The following is a 7,022-nucleotide window of genomic DNA, read 5'->3' as shown; positions in this document are numbered from 1 at the left end:
GGGGAGCCGTCATATTTCTCAGGTTTACTCACAGGAACAGCTGGTTGAGTGCAGAGAGGTGCAGCAATGGAGGCTAGTGGTGGGGTGAACTGGGAAGTAGTATTCATCAGTTGTAGCCAGGAAGTGAGTTCTCTCAGACACTGCCCGATTTCAGACATTTGTGTCTGTTGGTCTGCTTGCTGTTTGGCAATTGTGCCCATAGATCGCATGAAGCCCTCGAGTACATGTTGGTGTTGGCTGAGTAGCTGTCCTTGATTGCTAATAGCCTCTTTCAAAGCCTCCGAATCTGCTGTCTGCATGATGGCAAAGTATTCTGTGATGGGCCAGGCAAGGTCAGATGCTTGCTGATATAAAATATGAGGTTTATTGGTGCTCAAAACCAGGGAAGGACAAAATCAGGGGTAATCCAAATCATGAATGAAAGGCAGTCCGTGTCAAAAACCAGAAGAACAATACAAAAAAACAGGCAGATCAATCCAAAAGGGTCAGGCAAAAATCAGAGACGAGAAACAAAAAAACTAGATTTGATACATAGAAAGATCGTTGGGTGAGTGATGAACAGCCTGCTGGGTAGTGTAGATCATTAGGGGATTTGGCGGTATGACATACTCATTAGATTGTTAAACTGTAATTTCTTTTTAGTTTCTAGTCTTAGTTATTTCACATATAATGAAATTCTATTATGATGTAGAGTTCTCTTTGAACTACTTTCATTTCTAAAGAAAAATCAATTGTTTTTCCTGTTGCACTTTTTATGTTAATATATTGATTTAAAATATGCAGTTTTAGCAAATTCATACAGAAATCAAACTGAGCCAGATATGTCTTAAACACTGAATTTTTGTGATATTCCTGCGACCATTAATATTAAATGCCTTTGCTAAACATGGAGTGTAGCTGATCTATTAAATGAAGGATATGGTGCTTTCCTTTGCTTGTAGTAAGCTACAGTTGCTTGTAGTAAACTCAGAGTAACCTTTGCTTGTAGTAACAAACTGAGTTTGCAAATCAAACTCTTCCTAATTTCTATAATCTCAGAAAATATGCTCAGATTCTGGAAGTAGCATTAGATGTTTATCACTACACATTTAGATACCTTTGGGTGTTTAAGAAAGAGGAACCTGAAACCTTTCTTAAAATTCCAAAGTTTTAAGGACCAAGAAAAAAAAAGAAAAACAACAAATGGTGTAAAGTCAGTGATGAATTTTTAGGCTATGTTTTTACTAGGATTTGAAGAATGTACTTTTAGGACTAAATATGTTGACTGTATTTATATTGAAATCCTTAAATAAAATCATGCCCACAGTGTTAATCAACTAGGGTGCCTGGATGATTAACATGGATCATGGATCAGGATGTAATTGATCCATAGTGAACATATGGACCATTTGTGTGTGTGTGTGTGTGTGTGTGTGTGTGTGTGTGTGTGTGTGTGTTTAAGTAAGTAAACTTTCAACCTCTACACCTCAAGGTCTGGGCCAGAACTGCAAATCCTCTGCGACTTTGTGACATTACTGAATGATTTAACCATTTAAAAATGGTCTCTGAAACAGACAGAAGAAAAATGTGGGATAATATTTGCATAACTCTCCATTTCTTTAGGCAGAGTAACGGTGCACTCAGCAAAAGTGATCTTCACATGGTGCCCCTCTTTGTTTGAACAAAGTTATTTCACTGTGGGCCTAAAATCGCCCTTTTCAATAAATTGGTTAGAAGGATTTAGTTCATTTTCAGAATAAACCAATAAGCAATCTTTTTTGCGTAATTTGACATTTTAAAAGCAGTATGGAAATTGCTTTTGCATGTAACGTCGGTCACCGTGGTCAAACTATCCGTGCTTTAGCGATTGACAAGTTATCTGAGCTTTAAATTCGAATGCGACTATATGCCTGATTTTACGGTATTTCGCTGCTCACCGCAATCTAACGTTTTCTATGCAAAGAGAAACAGAGACTTGCGTCTTTTTTTTGGAAGTTTTGATGGACACGCACTTTTATTACATTTAAAAGTACAAAATGCAGTTTTCTTGATTGAACTAGTTTGCTTTCATAATTAGATTAAACACAATTGCTAATATATTTAAGCATCTTAAGCATTCTGCAAAATGCTTTTTTTCTATATAATATTTCTTAGAGTTTTAGAGTTTACTGTAGAGCTTTAATGCAAGCTAAAACAGGGGTTATCCCTGGTGAAATTTTGCTTGACTTCCAGCTAAAACAGGGATGAAATGTTGCCAATCTGCAGGGCATGGGGTTCTCCAAGGCTGAAAAATTCCGCTGCCAATTGAGTTGTGGCCCTTGGCTATCACCTGATCAAGTCTGAAAAGATTCTACTGCACCAGTTTTTAATAAATCTATATTAAAGTCATTGTATTTGTAATGATGTTTACATGCTCATTACATTTAATTCAGAGAAATTTTAAAAATATGGTTACATATTTTTCTGAATTTTAACAGAATGCAAAAACAGTTCCACTACCACATGTCAGTAGGAGCCCTTGACTATCAGCAGAGTACGTTTGAACAGATTTCACTGAACATTTTCTTCAGAAATCCATATTAAAAGTCGAACTACCTTTAGGTGAATTCATTTCAGATATTTATTTCTCAGAAATTTCCCATAACACCAAGAAAGTTCCACTACTACATAAGAATAGTATACCTTGTTTATCAGCAGAGTAAAAAAAATCATCAGTGGCAGCGGGTCCGGGGGTGCAGCTGTGGCAAGTCCGGGAGGTCCATAGGCTTGGCCACAGGAACAGACCTGATAACGGGACTGGCGGCATCCACTATGCCAGGAACCGGAACTGGATCAGGACAGGCAGCATCTGTCACGCTGGGAAGTGGATCAGGACAGACGGCGTCTCCCACGCTGGGAACAGGTACTGGATCAGGATGGGCAGCATCTCCCATGCTGGGAACAGTACCATAATCAGGACCGGCAACGTCTCTCATGCCGGGAACAGGACCAGGATCAGGACGGGTGGTGTCTCTCACCCCGGGAACAGGAACATACTGGGTGGCTTGCAGGATATCCACAGGAACTGGTGGGGTGACCCTGGAAGAACTCACAGACATAGAACCTTCTCGGCAGTTCTCAAGGCGTATACGAACTATGGAGAGCTCGTATGTGCACTTGAGCGCCCACCAAAAAAACACAAGACAGGGAAAACATGGAACACGGAAAATGGGAAGGACTGATCGTGACATTGTGATCTATAGTGTCAAATGCTGCACTCAAATCAAGCAATATAAGGAAAGAGACATAACCTTGGTAAAAAGCCAAAAAGAGGTCATAAACTACTTTAATAAGTGCTGATTCCATACTACGTTTAGGCCTAAACTCTGACTGAAAAACTTAATGTATCTGGTTCTGATTCAAGTATGAGCTTAGCTGCTGAGTTATAGCTTTTTCTAAGATCTTGGAAATAAATGGAAGGTTTGAGGTTGGCCTGTAGTTTAACAGCTGACATGGGTTGACGTTAGATTTTTTGATAAGTGGTCTGATTACTGCTAATTTGAATGATTTAGGAACGTAGCCAAGGTTCAATGAGGAGTTTATTATTCATTATTATTTATTTCTTTATTAAGAAAGTGTGTGGGGCAGTGAACCTCGTAAGCAAGTGGAGGATTTTGAGCATGAGAGCAGAGATGGAATTTCTGGCTCTTGGATAGGTGTAAAGGGTTCTAGAGTTGTTTTTGGCTTGGTTGTTCTGATCCCTAAGTAGCTTCCCAATGTCATGTTAATTCTCTTTGTTATCTCTAATGTGCTTAATTTTCTCATTGAAGAAATGCATGAACTCCTTATTACTATGTGATGTAGTCTCAGACTAGTAATTACACAAATAAAACTATTGCTAATGACAGAGGAAGATTAACTAAACATGTTGCACTCAGCGCACTGCTGAGAACAGAAGCCATGATGGAAAAGCAAAATGTTAACATTACTTACGTTTTTGGTAGTTCTTTGCATGTAGTTTGTGATGATTAATTTTGAGTATGTTTGGACAAATTTCACTGTAAATTTCATTTTTTTCAAAAACCCATATTAAAATACTACCCTTTGGTGAATTAAATTACTAATTTAAAATAAGATGAATTTGAATATCTATTTCTCAGAAATTTCCCATAATGCCAAAACAGTTCCACTACCACAAAAGATTAGAAACCCTTGCCTATCAGCAGAGTAAGTTTGGACAGATTTCACTGTACCATTATTTTTATAAACCCTTATTAAAATCGCACTACCTTTAGGTGAATTCATGTACTCATTTAGGCTGATTTTGGATATCAGAAATTTCCCATAATGCCAAGACAGTTTCATGACTACATAAGAGAAGGAACCCTTGCCTATCACCAGTGCAAGTTTGGCTACCATTTCTTCATAAATCCATTTTAAAATCATACTACCTTTAAGCAAATTGAAATACTAATTTCATAGATGCTGATCTATTTCTCAAAATTGTCCTATAATGCCAAAGCAATCCCACAAAAACCTCATAAATGTAGAAGCCTTTGGCTGCCACCAGTGCAGGTTTAGGCACAGTCTACTGTACCATTTGTACATAAATCCATATTAAAAACCCAACATCGATAATGGAGCTTCAAGACAGCATGGATATCTCTTTCTCAAAATTTTCCCATAAAGCCAAAACAATTTCACTACCAAATAACAGTAGGAGTCCTTGGCTTTCACCAGTGCAATTATGACCAGATTCTACTGTACTATATATTCATAATTCTATATTAGTCATACTACTTTTGAGCAAATTAATATATTCATATCATATAGGGTGATTTTGGTTAGCTGTTTCTCAGAATTTTCTGAGAAATAATGCCAAAACTTTGCCACTACTCCTAAAGAATGGTAGCCCCTGGCCATCATCAGTGCAAGGCTGGACACATTCTACTGTACCATTTTTACAATGGCATTATTAGACCTGGTTAACCAAAAAAAGAAGTGTTGACTTTTTTGTTTTTATGAATATATGTTGTGCATTGTTGAAAACATAAGAGAGATTCTTCATGCCTTGAATGGCTACCCTCAATTTGGCAGCCCATTGGTATCACTTCTCAGCCTTTTGGCTAAGATCAAGTGTAGAATCTGTTCTTATTGGATTTTTACACTGCAAGTTTTAGAAGGAGGTCAAGGGTAACCTTATGTGCAGCAGTACATTTACAGCATTTAGCTGACACTTTTATCCAAAGCAACTTACAATTATGATAAGTACAACTTGAGCAATTGATGGTTAAGGGTCTTGCTCAGGGGCCCAACAGTGGTAACTTGGCCATGGGGCTTGAACCAGCAACCTTCTGATTACAAGTCAAGTACCTTAAACACTAAACTACCACTGCCTGCATGCAGTAGGTGGCTTGGCCACCACTGCCACATGGAAGTGCTTGATTTTCCTTTTTGGAAAGTTTTATTTGGTTATTTTTCAGTATTTTATGTAAAAAAAAATTGGCTAAGCTTATCTGGACCTACCTGGGAGGTGAAGGAGTCAAGACCTTGCTGGACAGCCTGGGGTGGATCCCTGATTCAGTGTAACTGGACTGCTGAGAGGACGTCGCTGGGATAGAGACTGAGGGACTGGTGGAGTCCCTTGTAGCCAGGGAGGAGACCTTGGCAGAGCCTGGGCTAGGTGCAAGTGGTGGTATGCTGAATACAGCCATGTTCTGCTTGAGGGACCTGGAGGAGGGGACCCCTGTATGGAGAGGGTCCCCTTCATATGGGAAATCATCTTTGGTGTGCTGGGGCTCGACTGGAAGGCCTAATCTGTGCACAGTGATATGGCCTTCTCTACAGAGAGCTGCAGGTGGGCACTGGAGCGGAGGGACAGTCTGAGGGAACATTTGAATGGCAAGGAGTACATGGTGGAGCCATTGTGGGATGGTAAGTATAAAATAGTTGCCACTCACGTTTAACTTGAATGTGACCCTAGCAGTATGGGGAAGTCCTCCCAGGAGATAGACAGGTCTGAGACAAGCTGGGGGTTTGTCTTTTAAGGAGGTTGGTAAGAGGGGGTTGACTCACCCCCAGCTTATTTTATGAACAGAGGCCACAAGGGTTATGTTTTACTCTGGACAGACTATCTTTTGCAGAGTCTGCCAGGGCCACGAGCATGTGACGAGGAACTGTCTACACCTGAGGTGCCTCAACTGCCTGGAGTTGGGGCACATAGCCGGGGACTGTGTGGGCCCCTGGCGGTGTTGGGTATGTTGAGGGCAGGACCATCTGGCATGCTCCTGCCCCAGGACAATGAAATCCTATGCAGCAGAGGTGGCCAGGGGCAGGGGTGGTGCGGCACCAACTAACCCCAACCCCGATGTGGAGACAGCGGTAGAGACCCTGGAGAGACAGTCATAGTTCCAGAAGGGGGGCAGCAGGCAAAGGACAAAGAGCAGGTACCTTCTTTTCCCCCCAATCCCCAACTACAGAAGTGTGCACCTCGGCCTTACTCCAGAGGGGCCTTGGCCTCAGTTCGATAGCAAGGAGGCACCAGCAGAAAAACCTAAAAAGGGACAAAAGAGGCATATACCAGCAGAGCCCCCACCCCCTTAGTGATCTGTTTGGGGACTCCAGAGGACAGGAAGTAAGAGTACCCAAAGGACAAACCCTGGAAGAAGAGTGAGGTGTTTTTAAATTACATGGGTTTTTGGAATTATGTAGATTTGGGAGATAAATGGGAGGGGGACCCCCTTGTTTTAGGCATGATGTTATCTTTTTAAATTTGAGTTTTGTTTTTAGTATTTTAATCTAGTGTTTAACTGTGTTTAAAACATGTAGTGTTTGTTGCACTAGACTAGGAGCAGTGATTGATATTTTTGATAAATTGTTGTTATTATTGTGTAAAACATTTCTGATGTTTTATAATAGACCTTGTATTTGTTCATTTTATTGATTGTGATGGTTGAATGACTTGTATTGTTCCAAGGTTTTTTGTATTTGTGAAGTTGGTGAATAAAAGGAAAAAACTTATCAGTTTAATATCTGAAACGTCCCCTACCCAGGGACCATATATT

General features: G+C 40.2%; 1 pseudogene; it reads left to right on the top strand.

Annotated features, from left to right (window-relative positions):
- The first annotated feature begins 5,064 nt into the window (after positions 1 to 5,064).
- Positions 5,065 to 5,198, top strand: LOC113585061 (annotated as a pseudogene).
- The last annotated feature ends 1,824 nt before the right edge of the window (positions 5,199 to 7,022 follow it).

The sequence above is a fragment of the Electrophorus electricus genome, chromosome 18 (assembly GCF_013358815.1).
Source record: "Electrophorus electricus isolate fEleEle1 chromosome 18, fEleEle1.pri, whole genome shotgun sequence".
In the NCBI taxonomy this organism is placed as follows: Eukaryota; Metazoa; Chordata; class Actinopteri; order Gymnotiformes; family Gymnotidae; genus Electrophorus; species Electrophorus electricus.
Note: the sequence above shows the minus strand (reverse complement) of the source record. Positions and strands in the feature narration are given on the sequence as shown.